A 22751-nucleotide genomic window follows, 5' to 3' on the forward strand; every position below is an offset into this window, starting at 1 on the left:
GAGAAGATGTGGCCAAGGACAAGTACGTAGAGGCATCTGTTCAGTCACACCCTGGGACATTACGGTCCACCCAACATGGAACCAAGGACCAACCAAAATACGGTATGAGGAGAAAAAAAGAAAGCCAAAGGACGAGAGGAAATCATTGCTTCATTATTAATGTTTCCTATAATCTCAGCCAGCTTCAGAATGTCTTCTGTGAATAATTTATACAAGGCTTCTCCAATAGGCTGTGAATAATTGATGTTCGTTTTCTTCAGTCATTATATCCCAATGTGTTACCAGGAACCAGACTGAATCTTAATTTAAGAAAAAAAAGTCTGTCAAGCCTGTTTAGGCTTGAAATGTGTTCACACTGAAAGCTGATGTAACTTGGGGAAGATTACTTGCTGTGGAAGAGTCCCTCCCTTTTCTTAAGAGCAAGTAATTTTTCTTTTTATCCAAGAAATGACAAACTAGAGCAAAGCTTTTTCCAGTTCACCTCTTTGACAGGAACAGTACCATTTTCCCCAGCTGGCCTGGCACATACTATCACTTTTTTATTATCACTTTTATTTCATCATTTGGATGCTGAAAGGTATGGTTTGGGAATGGGAACATTCAATAATCTCACGTGGCATAGAGTGGAGGAAGGCAGTCGTCACCAAGAGGTTAGCAAGCACATTTGCTGCCAGGGTTACAACAACCATCCTAATGGCTCAGCACTGCAGATGGCAGGAGACATACCTCGAGGTGAGTGAGTAGCTCTCCAGGCCCTACTGACTCCATCACGCTTATTTTGATTGCTCACCAACCAAAGTCGTTGGTGCAAATGTCTTCTAGTGCCATTGGGGATGTCCTCTGCACACACACACACACAGAGTGCTCGCCCCTCATCCCTCTACCAAGCCATAGCAAATCTCAAGGTCTTGCCCGCTGCTTTCCTGTTTAAAGAGAAATCAGTGACTCAGAGGAAGCTGTGTTTGACTTATATAATTACACGGTGTACGCAAATAGGGTGAAGAAATCATCAAAAGACACTAAGACCAACCTTTCTATTGGAAGTCTCAATACACAGATCAACATGCAGTTCCCAGTAACTCTTCTCCAGGAATTAAACTCTGTGGAATTTAATTTGCACTCCAATGCAAACTCTTCTGCTTTTTTAACTATTTACCTAAAAGAATCTGTGCTTCAAAAAGCCAACAATGGGACTTTTTATGCAAAAAGTGTATTGCTCATGCTCAGAGGAAAAAATCTGGAAAAATTACTTGTAAAAGTGGCATATCTCTCAAGGTAACAATACTCATTAGGAAAACATCCAGATGGGAATGCCATGGCAAAATGTAGCCTCGAGCCTCAGTCCAATTGAGAAACCTAATGCATCAACAGGACTCACCTACCTGACTCCAGTTAGGAACATGAATCAGCAGGCATGCTCTAAGAGGAATAGGAACAAACATCTGCCTGAGTGCTTTGCTAAATCCCAGGCTCTTAGTGGTGACTCTCAGACTCTGCCATGCACACCACTGCTGGCTTAACACTTTTGCTACATGACAGACTTGTGTTAATTCCTGAGTTTCACGGTGTTCCCCAGAGCAGCCTCCGCTGCTGTGTGCTAGTCCCCTCTCCAGTGTGCTCTAGTGGGAAAGACTTTCCTTTTCCTTTCAGAAAAGACATAAAAAATTTCCTAGAGATACAAAAGAGATGTAGGTAAAACTGTGTTGCCCAGTCCTGCAGGCCATACACATAAAAGTGCCTTCATGACTTTGAAGTCTACCGCTTGCCCATCTTGTTGTTCATGTCAGACATGACTCCAGAGACAGAGTTATATTATGTTTTTCTCTGCCAGACTTCCTTAATTGACAGGTAGTACATGACAGGCCAAGGGCAAAGTCTATAGCATATCAAGAAATTCTCAGATTCCCTGGATTTCACGCCCACTAAGAATACACATTTTTGGTACTTGGGTTTGAGAGAGTAAACTTCCACATGGGACACTCTGTGTTGACAGGCAGCTTCATGGGAACCATACAACTGTTCAAAAGAGCGGGGAGAAGGGAAAGTGTTAGTCAAAACAAGGGAGGAGATCAGCATATACTATTCGAGTGAGGAATCTCAAGCATAGAGGAATGAAAGGGGAGATCCTCTGAATACAATTTTTGAACAAAACAGTACTTTTCTACAGCTCAGGATACCAAACAGTATCTGTCACCTTATGCAAGCATACCTATGTGCTTATGTCAGGTCTAAATGACATGGTTAAACACCGGCAGCCATTAATAGCTTGACCTCATTGTTTCTTCCAAGGTGAATACCTAAAGAAGCAATGTCTGGAGGACATCAAAAATGAAAAAAAAAAATTAAGCACATCAAGGTTGATGAAGACAAGATCCAGGGCTTTCAAGCCATGAGAAAAAAAGAGAATGTATAGATGCCTAGTTCTCAGAGCTACGCTGATGTCACCGTATTTCCTCAATTCAGATGAAACAAAGAAATCCCAATCATTTCAAAGCCCATTAATGAGACCAGAAAATAATTCTCAGTGAATGTCAAACAAAAAAGGAAAAACAACCTTTCAGATAATTTGTTATGATTCACATGTTTGCTTCAAGAGGCTGTAACTCTGAACTTATTTAAGCCCTATGAAAAGTAGTTCTTACACATGAAGACAATGACACTGTGGTGATAATTTTTTTTATCACATATCAAACTATTTTGAGATCATATAAAAAAGTGTGACTTTGTAATAAATAGCACCATTTTCATGGGAGTATTTGTATGTACATTCATATCCACATGTGCAATAATGTAAACATTAAAGAAACTACTAAAACTTATCATTACTATTTTCAAGTCTTCCCCAGATACATTTCAAAATTCTAAGTAAAACTCCAGAAGACCCAATTCTTTAGCACAAAGACTACACAGAATTTCCCTGAATATGAGTCTAGTTGACAATGAACAGATGTAAACTACGTGTCAGAAGGCTGTAACACAAGCACACAGGTTTTGACAGATGTATAACATTCATTTTATATTATCCATCTACACAGATACATATGTGCATACACCATATGTTACAAAATTTGCGGATACACACTGACTTCAAGGGAATTAGGAGCAGACCCACTTCTTACCTGCTTGAGATACCCAATCTTACCAGTGATTGAGAGAACATCAAACTCAAAACCTTCCATTTAAGTTTCCTGTTATGAAAGCAGAATGTTAAAGCCCCTGCAGATCACTTAAATTGCCCTAAAGTGTTATAAAACCTACAAGCCTAGAAAAGGCCGTTTGCCCTAATTGTGTCTAAAGTGCACTGCAATTAGCAGGAAGATCCATATCTCCTGCGGTATCCTAGGAGCAGATTATACAAGTTAGAATAAACTCAACAAACACAGCTCAGTAGCAATAAATCAGGACAAATTTTGTTCTCAGTAAAGTCCATCGCCCCAGTAAAGTCCATTGTAATTAAGGACAGTCTATTCTCTGAAGTCAGTGGAGCTTTTCTGGTGCTTACCTTTTGGCAGACGCTCAACGTGCCTCGCCTCAAAACTGAAGCACATTTCTGATTTCAAAGAAGTTGCTCCCGCCTCAGAGGCACCAGGTAAAGGAGGAGTTTTGCTAAGCAGAGCCATTAATAGCAACAACAACGCACCATACTTGGTCACGTTCTTCCATATTATCAATATTTTTTGTGCCTCCTTTCTTAAGAAATCTTGCTAATTATAACTGGCATTTGGATACTGACTGTAACTGTGACCCTACCAGCGCTTTTTCACCTTGAACATGGCAAATTCAACTCCTTTTGAAATTGCTCTATTATTCTCACTACAGTTTCTTTATTATGCACATAGCACCACTGAAATTACCAGGCATTTATGAGACAAGGTGTAACCCATTCTTGTTTAGGATGGCAAAAGATAACTCATGTTCAGTGAAGTAAGAGAGTTAATATTAGAAAAAGAATTTGAGGTAAAAATGTGAGCCCTTTAAGACCTTTTTGGTCACAAACTTTGCTGCGAGGAGCATATCAGTGCACCTGGGCACAGTGAGATCACACTCGGAGCCAGACATTTGGGCTGCACTGGAGTGAAGGGAGACGAAGAGGAGAGGAAGGAAAGGAGACGTGGAAGGAAGGAAGGCTCCAAATTCAGACTTTTAATTTGAGCGTAAAACACGCAGCATATGCTCAGGCTGGCAGAAAAGCCTGACTGTGGCCACCGAAGCAGACTGCAGCGCAGTGTCAGGGGGAGCGAGATGCCAAGTCCTGCTGCGACTGCCAGGCCCCAAGAGGTCCCCATTATCCACCACGTACAGCCCCCACACCAAAGCAAAGGGTTTTCAGCGATACCAGCCATATGGGGGTGCAGGCACGGGCTTAGCCCCGAAAGCAAACTGCTCCCACTGACTGCCATAGACATGTTCCATTTAAAAAGCCAAGCACACTGCCCTGATGGCAGCGATCCTTATCAGCTAAATTCCCTCCCTGCTCTCAGACTCATGAGGAGATCAGAGTGAGATCTGTGGTAATTAAAAATGAACGAGACCACATTAGTTAAGCACATTCAAATTGCAATGGAGTGATTCGGAGGCCTGGATTTCCCCATCTGCCACCCCCCCTCAGCACAACACTCCCTGCCTCCATGTGTGTACCCCACCTCCAAAACAGTACTGGGAAGATGCCTGGAGAGGACATCTTAAATGTGAAGCAGAGGAGAGCCACACAGTAGCTTTAGGAGTAATAAATATTGCCTTTTTCCTAGCCAAGATCCTTGCTGCACTTTTAGTCATAGAACCATAGAATCATAGAATTATTGGGGTTGGAAGGGAGCTTTAAGATCATCAAGTCCAACCATTAACCTACTCTGACAAAACCACTTCTAAACCACGTCCCCAAGTACCACATCTACCCTTTTTTTAAACGCTTCCAGGGATGGCAAATCCAGCACCTCCCTGGGCAGCGTATTCCAATGTTTAATAACCCTTTCAGTGAAAAATTTTTTCCTAATATCCAATCTAAACCTCGTCTGACATAACTTGAACCCATTTCCTCTTGTCCTATCTCGTCCTAATGTGTCTCTTTTCAGGATCTCTTGCAACTGTGATGTGCTGTGGTCAAAAATATGACTCGTGTCTGAACAAAAGCAAGAAGGAGAGAGGTGGCTGACCTGCCTGGCATACCCGTGCTATGGCCTGCCCAGAAGCAGCCTTGAGGTCCCACACTGCATCCAATGACAAAACGCAGGCTGACGCCCTGATGCGGGGTCTGAAAGTGGCAATGGCTGCAGCCTCACAGGGCAAGCAGATCAGGGAAAAATAGAGGGGAGTGAAATACAAAAAGGGGTATGTTGTCCCAGTGCGTTGCAAGCAAGCTACTGTGCTGCACAGCTGCTCCTGCACCTTCCCTCCCACATCTGGGGTCACTGCAGAGCAGGACCTCCGACAGCATCACAAAATACCCATCATGGGAGGTTCCTTCTTTCTTCCTACCTCCCACCTGGATGGTAAAGTGTGGGAGACCTCGGCTGGTCCGAGGGATTAGAATACTAGTTTAACATTGACCCTGAGCAGATACCCGTGTACCCTTGAAGAGACTGGAGAATCCTAAGAAGATCTGAGCAAACAAGATAAGGGTTGGTAAACATCCTGGCTTTTCCCAGAGCATGATCAACAATAGTATTGGCTGGATGGCGTGTGATGTAAGAGAGGACTGGGCAAAAGTAGAATGGTAGAACATATGCACAGATAAGCATCCAGGTAAAAGGATATAAAAGAGCAGTGCTTGTAAAAAGAAAATACACGATTGCTGCAACTGGATATTCAGTGTCGTGTCCGTCTCTACGACGACAGTAAAGATGTTGTGGGGAGGGTGGCAGGAGGGGAAGGTGGTCTCATCACGCTGCTCTGTGCTCAGAGCAAGACAAGGTAAAAAACCTTAATCTAATACCCCGGTCAGAGAGCAGTCAAAAGATGACAGTCCTTTCTGCACTGAACCCCATGACTAATAATTCTCGGAGGACCCTGTCTTCTCTGCAGGTAAACTTTGCCCATTAAGTTTTTGAAGACCCAAAAAGGGTAAATCGTAGCATGTTTCAGAGACTACAGCCATTTTGGGGAATGCTGGCAGTTGCTCTTGGCGGGTCACAGTCAGCTGTGCTTTGCAGGTCGGCGTGTGCTTCAAAATGCAGCAGAGCACAGAGATACCCAACCTAGTTTTAAATGGGTTCATTCGAATAAAAAGTAGCAAAACAGAACATCCTGAAAATGAGCACATCTCAAGACAGCGACTGAGCTCCAGTGCCACAGTTGGATTGCTCCAGATATGTGAAGCACCTGAGCTAATACATTTTTAGCAATCTCAAGTGTCTTTCCACTCCACTGGAGACCACAGTCTAGACATATTTACAGAGATGATTGGAGACATTTAACATATTGCTACACCGTCTTTCAAATTCCTCATTCGGGCACAATTTAAAGAGAATGACTGCTGAGCATTTGGAAGTGAGAGAGATTGGAGCAGTATTCTCAGGATCCAAAATTAATGACAGCCTGCAAGTCAATTCTGTTTTCAGAGAGCAGTAAAGATCCATAGCAGATATTCTCAAGCAGCAGGCGCTTCTGAACAGATGAAAACAACTGCAAACAGCACATCATGAAGTCAGCAGCAGTGGCAGATGCGTTCCAAAAAAATCCATGTTATCGCCCAGATTGCTGCATATCCAGTGCCCTAACTGCCACCAAGGACCGCTGAGGGCTCTGCCAACCTCAAGAAGACAAAAAAAAAGCCCCAAGAGCTCATGCTGCTATACATGAAACCCCTTTTTAAGAGCAGAGACAAAGCTGGTTCAGCTGTATTTCAGGACTAGTAGATACCAACCAAAACTTCTGAAGATAACAGATCTCCAAAGCTGGAATCATCCTGCCTGTGGTGGTTGCACTGTGGCCCCCAGCTCTGCAGCTTGAAGGACTGAAAGAGGTACCTAAGGGAGTCCAGGACTCTACCACATGTCAGGATGAGCCCCAGTGTCAAGGATGCTCTGGTGTAGGGTAGGATCTACAAGATGTAGCAGAATCTGAACAAGTTTGTCGATTGAGCAGAAAGACTCATCTCAAAGGATATGCCATACTTATAGTATTTCTTGATAGGCCGCAGGATAAAATAACTCTAGATCTATAAGAAATGGAAGACATCCCGTGGAGTCATTAATTACTTGGTGAGATGTGTATGCAAACCCTGGCAAAGTCTGTAGCACAAATCTCACTCTGTACATGATCCACTGAGAACATGCGTTGTAGCAGCCCCAAATACAGAACCTTTCATTTTCTTGAGGCTATAACAGCTTGTGCTTTTAGTATAAGACATCTTTGGTCCAGCTCCTGTGTTGTCAGATGAGACAGAAGCCACCAGCTCAGAGAACCCAAGTCAGTAGGAGGTATCTTAGCTGTCAACATTTTCAGTTCATCTTATCATCAACAATAGACCCCCATGTGCAAACTCTGAAGAGCTGAAGGGCACATAGTTTTCAAAAGCTGCCTCTCCCAGAATATCCCACCCATTGAAGAATGGACTGTCAGCCAAACTCTATGCTAGTTCAAATATTTTGCAGTAAAAACTACCACGTTAGCCAAGCTGAATGGGAGGGGTGTCCCCTACACATTCCTGCAGCGATTGACTGTTGTTGACAGATTCATGTTTTCAGCCTGAAAGATTGTTCTTAAATAAAAAGGTGAAAGACTAAGAGATGAGAAACCTAAAATGACTTTTTGCCATCAGAATACAGCCAGAAATCTCCTGAAGCCAGATAATCTACTACAGACAGAAAAAAAAAGACAGAACTACATTAACACCGCTGCACTCCCAAGAGCCCAGAGAGATGAGATCTGAAGGGCTTAGTAAAAAAAGTCAAATATCCAATTGCTTCTCAAACCAGCTGAATTGCCATGGCACTTTACAGCAATGCAACGAGGAGAGGCATCAACTGAGATGAGTTTTCCAGTGTTTTTAACATAATCTGGTACTTTGGTGTATAATATCACAGCCAATCTACTGGGCAAAGTTTTCCCCTTGTCTAGCAGGGGTCAGATATGGAGAAGCCAGAGATTCATCTATTACTATAAAAGAGTTGAATTTTCATTGGAACTGATTTAAGACCAGAAAGACACAAACAAGAGGAGATGAAGAGGGAAGTGCACCATTTGTCTAAATCTGTAGCACAAAGTCAAGGAGAGCGTAATGTTGCTGGATCTTAAACCATTTATCACATGGTTTAAGAAGAAATAGTGTATATCAGAAAAACTGAGTTATACCTACGTACTCCAGAGCACACCAAAAGTGGTTGTGCAGCAGAAGGAATAACACCATCTGCTCCTTTATAATGCAGACAGCAAAAAGTAACAGGCTTGAAGTACAACAAGGGAGATTCAATGGCAGAAAAAGCTGTAACAGGAGGGAAAATGAATAGAACAAAATAAATGAGCAAATATCCGGGGAGCTTGTGGGCTCTTCATCACTGGAGGTCCCTGAAAACAGTCCAGCCAAACATCAGCCATGAATGACAAAGTCATTGCTACTATAGCTATTTGGGTTTGGGGATGAATTATGGGATGACCTGAGGTGCTTCCCAGCTCTATATTTCTGTAATTGAAAAACACATCCTAAGGATATACAGAGATTCCACATTTAAAACCTCGGAAACTAAACCCAAATACCAGGAATGACCCAGGCTGCTGCTCAAATGATGCTTGCAAGCAGTCAGAAATATTCCAGTGGTCAACATTGCTACAGAAAACATTTATGTGCCTTACACTGGAACATCTGCTGTAAAGAAATGAACAATAAACCTTTACAGGACAAGAGTCAGAAGTGAATAAAATCTCATCTCTCCTACACTAGAACTGAAAGGACACTGCCATTCTTCATCCCACTTGTCAGATACAATAATTTATAGCCCCCGGTACAAATTAATAAGAAAGTAAAGCACTGCTTGGATCTTTTGTGAAGAGAATTGCTAGAGCAAGGAAGTGTGATGGGAAAGAGCATTCAGCTTGGGAAGCTGCAGAGCAGTGAGGGAATGGTTCATATGTGTTTGCAGAGCAGCAGTTTGCTAATATCCTCAGATGCAAAGAAGTGTTTTAATATTAAAAAAATCACGCAGGACCAAGTGATAAGAGAACTTTCCAAGCTGTTAAAAATAAATACATAAATAAATAAAATGCAAAAGCTTCATCATGAAAATAACTCAGGCCAATAAGACATTTACCTTTACCTATGCATTCAGCTTATTAATTAGCTAAATAATGCAGGCAATGAGAATGTGGATGCCATGCAAATATAATTTGGCCACTCCTGGTCACCATTTTGGTCAATCCAGCTATAAATGAACTGGAGAGCTGCAGAATGTAAGAGTAAGGCAGCTCAGGACAAGCAACAACATCTCTTCAAAGAGTGTTGCAATAGACGTGGCTTGTCTGCAAATTAGCCTACAAGGGTACCTGTAGCAGATACTGAGTTATACAACCACACTGCAAAGACAATCCCTGCTCCACAGCTCCAAGAGACAAGAAGGATTGGAGGGGAAGGACTAACTCAGGGACACTCAGGACATCAGGGGGGTTGGAACTAGATGATCTTCAAGGTCCCTTCCAACTATGATCCTACGATCTATGATCTATGACAGAGCTAAGAAGCCACAAAAGGGGAAATAGCAAAAAAAGCTAAAAATGGTCTGTAAAATGAAAAGTGCCAACATACTGCATTCCTTCCCTTTCACCGGGTCAGGTAGTCCAGAGCACTCCACCGACGGATTCGGGACAGCCACCCTCCATCTGGAGCCACTGCTGTCGCATTCTGTGTACTCGAAGTGGTAATCTGTCTGCAAGCAATTACAAAGAGTTTCAGTTTCATCATAACATTTGCATATTAAGCTCATTAATCAAGACTGGGATTAGCAAACTCAGTTATAATTAAAACAGAAAGGAAGTAGCTGGCATGGAACATACTGTGCAGCACTCTCACTGCTTTGATGATCACCGTGTATCATCACAGAGCAAGCACAAAGCACATCGGATGCTGTGCAGCACAAATGTTAAGGCAGAGGGTGGGATTCGCAAAAGCACTTGAGAGACAGGACACAGATTCCACTAGAATTTTTCTCCCAGTCTCTTAGAGCAGGATTGATCCCAAACTTCTGGCTGTCATGGTATCTGATCTACAGTAGCCAACCAGGCTTCCTCTTTGGTCAGTGGAGCAAGCCATACCCAGAGCACGAGTCATCCCATGTTAGGTTGGATGTCTAAGATGAATGGGATGAATCACCTTCTGTGGGTGCCTTTCCCTCTTCATTGATTTCAGAGGAACCCCCGACAAATTAGGGGAGTTAAACCCAGTATTGGGATACCTCTGAAAACGCCATCCAAGGTCAGCTCTGAGGGGTACCTCAAGGCAGAATGATGATGTGAGGGAAGACCTTCCCCAAGGTCTCTGTGACTATGACAAGCCCTGAGCAGTTGGGTTTGCGTGGCAAGGTTTTGGTAGCAGGAGCACTACAGGGGTGGCTTCTGTGAGAAGCTGCTGGAAGCTGTCCCCATGTCTGATAGAGCCCATGCCAGTCAGCTCCAAGACGGACCCGCTGCTGGCCAAGGCTGAGCCCACTAGCAACAGTGGTAGCACCTCTGGGACAACATATGTAAGAAGGGAGAAAAAAAAAACTGTGCTGCAACAGCCAGAAGAGAGGAGTGAGAATATGTGAAAGCAATGACTCCGCAGACCCCAAGGTGAGTGAAGAAGGAGGGGGAGGATGTGCTCCACACACCAGAGCAGAGATTCCTCTGCAGCCCATGGTGAAGACCATGGTGAGGCAGGCTGTCCCCCTGCAGCCCATGGATGTCCACGGTGGAGCAGATATCCACCTGTAGCCTGTGGAGGACCCCAAGCTGGAGCAGGTTGATACCTGAAGGAGGCTATGACCCTGTGGAGAGCCTGTGCTGGAGCAGACTCCTGGCAGGACCTGTGGACCCATGGAGAGAGGAGCCCACGCTGGAGCAGGTTTGCTGGCAGGACTTGTGACCCCATGGGTGACCCACGCCAGAGCAGTCTGTTCCTGAAGGACTGCACCCCATGGAAAGAACCCACGCTGGAGCAGTTTGCGAAGAACTGCAGACTGTGGGAAGGATGCTGGAGCAGAGGAAGAGTGTGAGGAGTTCTCTCCCGGAGGAGGAAGGATCAGCAGAGACAATGTGTGATAAACTGACCACAACCCCCATTCTTTGTCCCCCTGCACTGCTCGGGGGGACAGGTAGAGAAATTGAGAATGAATTTGAGCCTAGAAGAAGGGAGGGGTGGGGCAAAGTTGTTTTAAGATTTGGATGTATTTCCCATTATCCTTCTCTGATTTGATTGGCAATAAATTAAATTCATTTTCCCCAAGTCCAGTCTGTTTTGCTCATGACAGTAATTGCTGAGTGATCTCTCCCTGTCCTTATCTGTATCCATGAGCTTTTGGTTATATTTTCTCTCCCCTGTCCACCTGAGGAGGGGAAGTGATTGAGCAGCTTTGGTGGGCACATAGCATCCAGCCAGGATCAACTTACCACAGTAATCTAAGTGAAAAGCAGTAAGAAACCTCCTAGCATTAGCTAGGAAAGAATATTAGATATTTATCCTATTAATGATATTCGCTCAGATCCTAGATACAATCTAGACTCATACCTAGTTACATTTTTAGTTTTGTCTTTGTAGCTTTGTTTCCAAATTCATAGCCCAGAATTTTACTATTAAAATAAACCTCAGCAACATCTCATTCTTGAATTGGTTTGGTATCAAGAGCGAGTTTGGGTGAAGCTGGCAGAACTGGTGCATACCTTTCTTCAGAGGGAACAGACTTAGATTAGAATGACACATACTGGCAAGCTCCATGAGATGTCTCAGCACGGGCAAGGCTACCACCAGCTCCCTTTGCAGTCAATAGAGGGAAAGCATTGGCCACATGCCTATTTTAGACACCTGCTGCAGAAGGTATGAGGAGATAACACATGTCCTAGAAACTCCTCTTTTTCTCCACTGGCTACAGAGGGAGACCAGACACTTGGTTTGGATGGAGACTTCTCTATTTCTTCAGAGGAACCCCACCTCCGACACTGCATGTTCCTGGGTGGCCCATAAAAATAACACACAAAATCATAGGGATGAGGAAAACAGGATTAGAGCTTTACCCCCAGGCTGGAGGTTTACACAGCTTAAGGGTAGACTGGTGTGGTGGATCCATAAAATTTGTTGGTTCCTTTCAATTTAGATGGCTTCTCCTGGCAGGACTGGCCATGAACCAAAGAGGGGGAAGGCAGTGGTCATGTCCACAGCCCAAGGCACAACCAGAAGAGCTCCCTAGATGGCGTAGCTCACTCTCACTACAGTGAAACCCACCCACAAGGCAGCATAAACTGGCCTTCCTAAAGATCTGTGCCATCGCAACTGCAGACATCAGCCCCTAAGCTATGATCTCCCAGGAGAAGGTACTCTGTGCACACAGGATTATTGTGGGGGCAATCTTTTCCTGCTCCTTCCATGACCCCTTGCGGTGCTGACATCCCACATGATGGAGCAGAACAGGGGGAATCGGGTGGATAAGGGTGGGTCCATGCTGGTTCTAGTATAGATTAGTTAATCCCTGGAAATATTCATTTGACTCACAAGGAGAAGTCTTGCAATTCTCCTCATTTACTTGTAGAAAAACAAACAATACCAAGTTTAGTACTTTTCCTACTGTTACCATAGCTCTCCAGAGATATTCAAATGTTAATAAAGTTCTACCTAAACATCATTAAAGCCTTTGGTATTTTGCATCAAAGTGCAAATAATATTCTGTTTTCTCTGGAATTAATATTTTCATGCTTCAATAAATGTCTTTGTGGCTCAACCTATGGTTTAGAAACCTAACTAACAGCACAGTGGAAAGGAAAACTATTGATCTCAAAAATAAATCAAAGCATAAGAAGATACTATCAAACCCAGAGCTACACATGAAATATGATATACTACACTCTCAAGTCTACCAATATACTCAATTAAAATACGCATTTTCCCCCTTTCATCTCATTATACAATCTTCAAGGAACAGAAAATAACCAGTCCTTAATCATCTTGGTATGAAATCTGCCTATAAGGCAACCAGAATATATAAATAACATATCTGTAATATATCCATCTCATAGTTATATCACATAAAAAAGTATGATCTATTAAATTAAATATGCAAGATGAGTGAAGCAAATAAAGGATATTGAAACCCTCTGAATCTGACTTATGTTCCGATCTCTTTTCTGTTTCATAGCAGATCAAAAAAATTAGAGAGACCAATTTGGTGCCAACAATCCAGGTTGCTCTCATAGCTGCCTTCTCAAAATGCACTTCTAGCCAGCAATCCCTCTGCAGCCAAGAAGGAGCCAGAGGGGGTCTCAGAAGTGGTGCAGCTGGGAGGGACACACCATGCAGTGCAGAGACGTCCCCTCTAATGGTGTCTGACTGTAAACTGTCACTGGAGATTCAAAACTCAGGACAGTAACTAAAATTATAAAGAAAAAAGTGTTTCTGCTCTCCTTCCAAATTCAGGCAGGAGTGTCAGGTGTCCATCTTATCTTCCATCCCTCCATGGAAGTCTCTCTTAAGCTTTAACCAGCCAGATGAGGTTTCCAGGGGAAATGGACTCAACAGATGTCGCTCCCTCTGACCACCCCATCCCTGTGTGCAGCTAGCTGTGTCCACCAAGGAGTCTCAAGACTCTCTAGGAAGGCTGTACAGCAAAACTAAGTTCTTACATGATCTCTTTCCATTACTTTTTCCTCTTCTGTGATCGGTTCCCTTACAGAAGAAGGTGATTTTTTTTGTTTTGTTTTGTTTTTTATCTGACTTTCAACTCAACTTTATGTCTGAAAACCACTCCACAGACTTGGTTGTTCCTCTGGTAATGTAATGAAGACTCTGCAAAATAATTTCTGCCCTTCGTCGCACATGCATAGCTCCAAAATCTCTTCCATCTACCATTGCTACCATCTCCTCCCCTATACTATAGTTTTATGAGAAACAACCACTGAGGGTCCAGTTGTATCACTCTTTTAAAACCAGAATATAGCTGTGCTGCATCACAGGCATAACAGCAGCTCACAACTTTGACTGCACCACTGGGCGGCTTTAGATTAACCAGCTTGGCTACTTATAGCAGATGAACATATCCGCACGGTGCTCTGGTTCAGGTAAATGAGCCAGCATCTCAAGATGATTTAGCAGCCATGGTGATGCTGTCCCCAGCACTCGATGTAGCTCAGGTCCGTCCATACAAGCTGGAAGCACGTCTTGACTGCACCATCAATGGCCTCAGAGCACACGTGATGTATGAGCACGCTGAAATCGCCCATTAACGCTGGCTTACCGGGCTCAGTGTTTCTAATCTGCCTCAGCAATTTGAACTTCCAAATATAGAAGGCTGACAGAGGGCACCATGGGGCGCCTACAACACCTTTGCATCTCACTGAAAGATGCCGTTCTATTATGCTGGGATTTCTTCTCCTCCCTGGCAGAGAAATTTCTTCACCCACCAGTTCTCTGAAATGAATTTCATGGCAAACCCGTTGCCAGATGTTATCTGTTTCCAGCTATTACTCTCCTTTTGCTTTCAATATTTTTTCCCCACTATCATCCACATGTATAGTATCTTTAAATTTGGCCATGGGCCTGTTTTAATTTTAACTGTAATTCTGACTCTGTTTTATTACTTTTCTGGGCTTGGCCTTAATGTTCTAAACATGTCCCTCCCCCAGTTCAGCTGTTATTTCCTATAACATTTCCTATTGCTCATAATTCCTAGGCTTTGTCAAAACTGTTTTGAATTTCAGACCCAAAGAGTAGATTTCCATAGGAAAGTGTCTCTCAGGAAAAAATGAGCAACACTCCATATAGGGTTAAGCTTTAAAAAAAAACATTTTTTTAAATGGAAAATTGATGCTGTTCCAAGAAGCTGCTCAGAATCAATGTGTAGTTCTCAGCATTAAATTTCAAATGAAAGGTTAATAGTAACCTGTAAAACACCACTAAAAATAGGCAAGTGCATTTGTTCTACTTTATGTTGAATTTTGCCTTATTGTTCTTGGGGAATTAGTGAAATCACATCTGTACTACCATGTAAAGCTATTATAAGAAACTCTCTGACATACGTATGCTCTCTTTGAAGGACACAGTGTACAAAAAAGATGCCCTCATGTGTGCACATGACGTCAAAGAGATGGTGCACTGGTCATAGCTCTGCCAGGGGGAGAAAAAAATGACAGAATTTGCCTAATGTCCTGTGTTCAAAAAGCATCGATATGGGATCAATGGTGTGGGCCTGCCACCCTTGCAAGCGCCTTGTGCAAAACTCCAGCAGATATCTCCTGGCTCTGTGGGGGCACCCGCACCTCCTGCTCTGCAGCCTACCATGAGCTGACTGAGCAACACTTCAGCCAGGCATGTTCCCCCAGCATGTCCTCCAACTCCACTGTTCCTCTTCTCACACAATCCTTCACTTGACTTTAAGTGGCACCGAGTGGTCCTCCTTGCCCAGGTCCCCAGACCCAGTGCACGTAGTGTTAGATGTCTCCAGCTCAGACCTCTACATCTGAGCTAGTCACCTCACAGTCCTTTACAACAGTTGACAGACACAGGCATTTCCAGGGCACACCTCATCTCATCTTAAAGTAAATGCCTATTTCAGCGCACTTCTGAAACTCTAGAAGTATCAGTTTCTTCTCCGTTGACTGGAGAGCTTTCTCCCAGACAACCCCCTGTAGAACAGAGCTTTCTCCATGACAAAGAGCAACACCCACTTCAATGCCTTTCTTATTGTTCTGTACCAATCTTTTCATTCTCTCCTTTCACCTGGATGGGAGATGCCCTGTGCCCTTCCCACTTATCTAGAACGGAAGGGCAGAGAGGGCACAAGCCCTTACAACCAGTTCCCAATGCACTGAACACTTGAAATGGGCAGAAAACAATGGATGAAGCCCTGGAGCAATAAACATTTACCATATCTGTTATGAAATAGAATAGCAAGGTTGTCTTACAATTTAACAGCTTACTCTGCTCATGTTGTTTTCTAACCACAGACAACGCTAAGCCAAAAAAAAAAAGAAAAAAGCAAAAAGCTTCTACCCTACCTGCCACAATATTACTAAACAACAACTCTCAAGAGGTTTGTCGCTTATTCCTTCCCTGAACTTGCACTGCTTGCTCCACTGATACTTTTGCTTAACCCGATTAACTGCACACAATGCTATTAAAAGATATGGTTTGCCAAAAGGGGCATCCATAATCTTTACAGACCCATGTGCTATCTATATTTACATGTGCAACAGGGATTAGCTGTGTATTTATTAAAAAAAAAAAAAAAAGACCCCCACACAAATAAAAGCCTCTCTAAGGAGAGAATGAATACAGGAGGAGATAAGAAGGGAGTCCAATGCCACTGAGCACTCTTGTGATTCCCCCAGACTCCTCACTGTGAAAAGGAGACAATGCTTTCACTTCCCTGGTACATCGAGATGTGATATCCCAAAAGACGGCAGATGTAAAAACACAGCAGTCTCTCTGCGTGGCTGTTTCCCCATGTCTGGTCTCTGTAGCATTAGCACACTCAGGGACTATGCTTTCCACACTTTGACACTACTCCAGTGCTTTCAAGGGCTGCCTATCAGTCACTTCTCCTAATTCAGGCTTTGAAAGAGGAGGCACAAGTTCCCATTTCTTATTAGTTTTGGGCTTCTAGCCCATCCTCCTCTTCTAGTGCACTCACTCTTTCTAATTATATCCTCTGGCATCAGTAAATATTCCTGCTTCCCCTCTGTGCTCCTATCATCCCCAGCCCATGAGTGAGCAGCACACCCATCCATCAGCAGGGCTCTGTCACATCACTCGTTCAGATCTAATGCCCAGCTCTACTCTTCTCCTGAACATGAACACATTCCTCTTTAATCTCCTTTGAAACTACTTATATTAGCGCTTTTCAGCTGAAAACTTGAGCCAGGCCTTCAATTATTTCCATCCTTATTCCTAAATCCCCAAATTCCTAAAGACATTTATGTGTATTCTGTCGTATTTCTCTTTCCGGAATCCTAATTCATTTGAAGGTTTTTTGGCAGTGAGAAACCCAGACCTAATTGTATTACTTAGAACCCCACAAGGCAGCTGCATATATTCAGACTTTCTGAAAAATCAGACTATTTTCATCTTGAGCCTAATTCATGCACCAGGTTTCAACCACCAGAAGGTGAGGTTGAAACACTGCCAAAGCCATCTGCAAATTAAAGACAAACTGAACAGGTTTACTGAATGAAAGCCAAAATTCAGGCAAAATATATCATCAATATTTGTAAGGAATCAGAATAAATCACAATTTAGGTAAGTTTTTATATAACCTGTTGAAACATAATTCCCAGGATTCTAGCCCAAATGTTTTAAAATAAATGTCTAGTCCTAGGCCAGTGAGCAGAGTGACCTGCAGTGGACAGATCTCTGCAGAACAATAGGGTAAGTTCAGAGAACCATGAGCAGCTCCGTCAGCAGGAGGAGGACGGCGACAACCTTTATCAATGTTTAGAAACAAACTGCTGATAGAAAAGTGTTTGGATGAATATTGTGTCCCAGTGGAAATGAGAAAGGTACTGAGATCTCATACTATCCAGGTCAAAGGACTTCATTTGCCTTTGGTCAGTATAGTGCAGCATGGGATGGTGGCCAGCAGAGAGAGGAGGTGTTCCCAGCACATCTCAGACATCCAGAGCAGGGCACATGAGTTGTACTGGTTTCTCCCTCTGGAGCTGGAGGAGCTCGGTGGCCTAGCTTCGACACGTGTGTTTCCATGCAGTCATCTGAAGTTAGGTGGGACAAGTCCTTTCCTGTGTACCTCTTCACCCAGCTGTGACACTCTGGGCTGCCATTTCAATTCTGATTGCGTTGGAGCAGCCTCTGAACAGCTCCCAGTCCAAGCGCTCACCTTTTAACTGAGCATCCCAGAGATGTTTGTCATAGAAATAATGTGTTATTACTATCTGTCATGGTTTCAGCTGGGATAGAGTTGAATTTCTTACCAGCAGCTGGTACAGTGGTGTGTTTTGGATTTGGGATGGGAATGGTGTTGACAGTGCACTGATGTTTTGGGTGGTTGTGAGGCAGCCAAGGCCTTTTCTGCTCCTCACACTGCCCCGCCAGTGAACACGCTGGAGGTGCACAAGAAGTTGGGAGGGGACACAGCCAGGACAGCTGACCCCACCTGACCAAAGGGATATTCAATACCATGTGATGTCATGCTCAGTATATAAAGATGGGGGAAGAAGAAGGAATGGAGGACATTCAGAGTTACAGCATTTGTCTTCCCAAGTAACCGTTACGCGTGATGGAGCCCTGCTTTCCTGGAGGTGGCTGAACACCCGCCTGCCCATGGGAAGCAGTGAATGAATTCCTTATTTTGCTTTGCTTGCCTGTGTGGCTTTTACTTTATTAATTAAACTGTCTTTATCTCAACCCACAAGTTTTCTCATTTTTACTCTTCTGATTCTCTCCCCCATCCCACCAGGGGGGAGTGCATGGTACTTGGTTGTCAACTGGGGTTAAACCACAGCACTATGGCAGAGCTTTAAAGTAAGAGATAGCAGGGTTAGAGGGGGACTTCAGAAGCCCCTTAGTCCATTTTCTTGTTCATACCTAAACCACTCCTGACAGAAGTTTGTCTAACTTCTTAGAAACCCCCAGTGATGGATGTTCTGTAGCTTCCCAAGGTAAAGTTCATAGTTAACGGCTAGATAAAATGATGCTAACATGCATGGACCATTCCTCAGGCAGCTAATGAAGCAGTTATCATCATCAAGGAAGCCAAGCACAAGAGCTAGGAGAAATACGTGCGGGTGAAGGGTTTATTTGTCGAAAAGCGCAGCCCCTTTCAACACATAAACAGATTCAGAGAGCGGGCTGGCACCAAAAGCTGGCTGTCTCCTTCCAACAAACTGCTTTTACTATACTATACATTTACTACGTGATTTGTTAAGGACAGTGCATTCCTATGTAACACAACATCACCTGCACGAAACTTCAGGGCTGTGCTCTGAGCATTGTCTTCTCTTGGCCTTCAGCCACCCTCACTCCGGCTGAAATCAGTGGAGATTTCACCAGTCTCACGGGGCACCAGACAGGTCAGACACAATCATCTTTCAGAAGAGATGGTGCACTTTTTCACTCTGACATTTCTTCAGCCTTTGCCAAATCCCTTTCAGCAGCAGTCCAGTAATGACCAGGAGAGTTTTTATTATCGTTATCTTATTTATCCTTTCAGTGACCATTTTCAGTCTGAAAAGGTCAGGTCAGCCAGCAGCCCTTTCACTGTGAGAAATTTATTTTTCTTTTAAATAAAACTTCACAAACAAGCTATGTGCAGCCCTAGCCCAGCCATCTTTGAAAGTGTCTGGCATTATTTATTTTTGCAACCTACAGAGACAAGTAGTGTTCAGTAAAACAGTGGCTCTTTCATCCAGGGCCTCATCTGTTGGCCAGCTAAGTCAATAAAAGATATCCATTGACTTCAAAGGATAACAGGATGAGCCATAGTCAACCAGCTTGTGTATTCATCACCCTAAGTACTAAATAATGGGCAATGGGCATTGCCATCCTTGCAAGTAAAACACTAGAGAAAGCAAAGACCTTTCTACATTTTAAGATCATCCCACTGAATTTCATGGGTGGAGACACAAAATACCAAATTCTACAGGATGGTGCAAAATGGCCCTCAAAAAGATTATTTCCAGCCAGAACAAACTATATGTGTGGAGGGATCTCCAGTGATGGCTTAATAAGTTAATAAGGGATATTAGGCAGTTTGCCTGTCCCAACCCACATTTTTCCTCTTCCCTTGTGTCAGCGCTACACCTTAGAAGAACTCATTCCATCAGAAAGTTTTTTTTTTTCACTAGATTTCAGCCAGAACAGCTCCCTGATCCGGTTCATCACACACTGTGTGAGCGCTGCTGTTGACACAGAGGAGAAAGTGGCAACGGGTGGCCAAGGTGGAAAGATGGAGAGGGGAAGAAGAGCAGGGAACAGGACTGACCCAGTGGCTGTGCAGACAGACTGGGTTGAACTGAAGGTGAAAGTGCGCCTTGATCCTGATGTCTCCTCTCCCAGCTTTCACAGCTGTGTTAATCAAGGGTTTGGATCTCTCTTAGGCACCACAGAACAATTTAACGAATATGGAAATTAAAACAGTCTCTACGGATACACATTTCCACAGCCACTCGACAGAACTTCCAAATGCATATTCTGGATCAACAAACAACAAAACCTTACAAATCTTCATCAAAGAGAGATGTTTTAATGCCAATCAGGCCATAAAAATAGAGAGGTAAAGAATACACTTTGTGTTTTAACTGCATCTTTGGTGAAACGCTGATTCCTGGTTTAATACATTCCCCCTGCCCCACTTTATATAAAGCAACTTGCAGGAAACCCATCAGCAAGAAATTCAAACACGATGATACATGCTAGCATGGTATGTGAAACCCTAAAATACTTTTTTCCTAAAGGAGAAAGTAGGAGTTAAACCCTCTCATTCTGCTTCATTGCCTCCCCATAGCTTGACTAGAGTAATCTGGAGATGCAGGAGTGAGGGCTGTAGACACATCGGACAAAGCACGTGAGATAGAAATAGTAAATGGCACCTTGTAAAAATGGGAGGAGATCTCAAATCCCTCAGCAAAAAGGAGGATTAGGGCTCTTTTCTAATGTGTAGGCAAGTTAGTTTGGACCAGAGGCACAAGCCCTCCACCTTGGTCAACTGCTGGCTTGCTGTAGTGTCTCAATGAAGTCTTTACTCACCTACCCCATAAATATAATCTCATTTTGCATACTTGGAGGTGATATGCTTCTCTGCAGATTACTTTGGGAAAAGACCATTTTTGAGTGTCTTACTTAAAGTCAAATTATGGGACAAGTAATGAGCGGAATCCAGAAGCTGAGTGCTGGAGCGTGTCCAGAGAAGGGCAACAAAGCTGGATCTGGAGCACAAGTCCTGTGAGGAGCAGCTGAGGGAACTGGGGTTGTTCAGTCTGAAGAAAAGGATGCTGAGGGGAGACCTTATCACTTTCTACAACTAACTGAAAGCAGGTTGTAGAGAGGTGGGGGTCGGTCTCTTCTCTTACATAACAAGGGATAGGACAAGAGGAAACAGCCTCAAGTTGCGCCAGAGGAGGTTTAGGGTGGATATTAGGAAACATTTCTTCACAGAAAGGGTTAGCAAACATTGGAACAGGCTGCCCAGGGAAGTGGTTGAGTCACCATCCCTGGAGATATTTAAAAGACAGGTAGACATGGTGCTTAGGGACATGGTTTAGTGGCGGACTTGGCAGTGTCAGGTTGATGGTTGGACCAATGATTTTGAAGGTCCCTTCCAATCTAGATGATTCTATGATTCTGTAAAAACAGCAGGTTAGTAACCTGTCATGTGTATCTGGTGGATCAGTCCACAAACTAGATCCACCAAAACACTCACCAGAAAGACGGCATAAGATGTCAAATAGTATGGTATAGAAAGCAGATGTTTCCCCCTGTTTCTCCACCAAGACATCCTTGTTATCATCAGATACAAGTCTCCTCTAGGCTGAAGGGATACTCCCTGCAATCATTTGCTATTGGGTTCCACTGCCCAGGACTACGAAAAACTGTGCTGGTTAATACCTTTGGAGTATGTTGATTTTATAATAGGATGCCAGTCAAGTAAGAGTAGTTCAAGGATCAGGAAAAACATTCCAAGACAGCTTTTAGGTCGGACCTGCTGACACAGGACTGGATTGAGGAGTTCCACCTTCTCATTAGAAAACTTTTTATAATATCCATCCCTGCATCTCCTACAATGTCAGCAAACTTTTCAGTTCAAAGTTAACTGTCTCAAGGGTGACACAACTTTCTCATGTCACAAATAAATTTAAATGATGGCATGAAACTGTCTGGCATGTCTCCAACAGCAAGGATAGAAGAGAAATGAGAAAGACATGTTCAATACTCAGAGTTTCCGCTGGGAGGAAAATCTGCTAGACGTGATCAATTAATTCATTGTAATAAAGAGCACTGTAACCTGCTATCAATCATTTTTGTCCCGTGCTTTGTATCAGATGGATTTCTAATATATGCACATGTCGGGGAACTGGAAGGAATATTACTCAGCGAGTCTTTCAATTGGCTTTTTTAACTACAAATCATGCAATTAGTTTGTTAACAAGTCGGGGACGTGTTAACAATCTGATGACATTTCATTTATGATTGTTCTCTGGGTAGGGCCTCCAAGGTGCACTAAACACAAACAAATAAAAAAGCAGTCACCTTTAACTAGTGTGTGGGCACGTACGCACCTGCATGTGCATTTTCATACACTCACGCAAAAACTCACACAAGGATAATTCTGTCATCATTTAATCCACAGGCTCCATCTCTCCTCGGCTGATAAAATTTGGTAGAGATCCACTGTCTCCAGCAGAGCCACACTGATTTACACCCACGGAGACTCAAGCTTCTTGTTTATCTTTTAACAGGAGCACAAAAGGTCGTTAAAGGTAACACATAGGTCTCAGATGAAATTTGGGGTACCTCGCTGCTGCTCTATGAGACCTGCCCAGATCGTGCAGCCAGAACTGCAACTTTTTGTTTCTGCTTTCAAACCCTTCCAGCAATGACAGCTAATTAGGTGCTGCACAATTAACTTTCGTCT

At 43.4% G+C, this 22751-nt stretch overlaps 1 protein-coding gene across 1 annotated transcript in view; it reads right to left on the reverse strand.

Annotated features, from left to right (window-relative positions):
* The window catches only part of KIAA1324L (KIAA1324-like ortholog), a 49439-nt gene extending 39585 nt beyond the window's left edge, over positions 1-9854 (reverse strand). The window contains exon 1 of the mRNA XM_009882933.1: positions 9737-9854. The gene's annotated coding sequence lies outside the window, so the exon portion shown is untranslated. The remainder of the gene's footprint in view (positions 1-9736) is intronic.
* Positions 9855-22751: the final 12897 nt, after the last annotated feature.

The sequence above is a fragment of the Charadrius vociferus genome, unplaced genomic scaffold (assembly GCF_000708025.1).
Source record: "Charadrius vociferus isolate BGI_N301 unplaced genomic scaffold, ASM70802v2 scaffold32, whole genome shotgun sequence".
NCBI lineage: Eukaryota > Metazoa > Chordata > Aves > Charadriiformes > Charadriidae > Charadrius > Charadrius vociferus.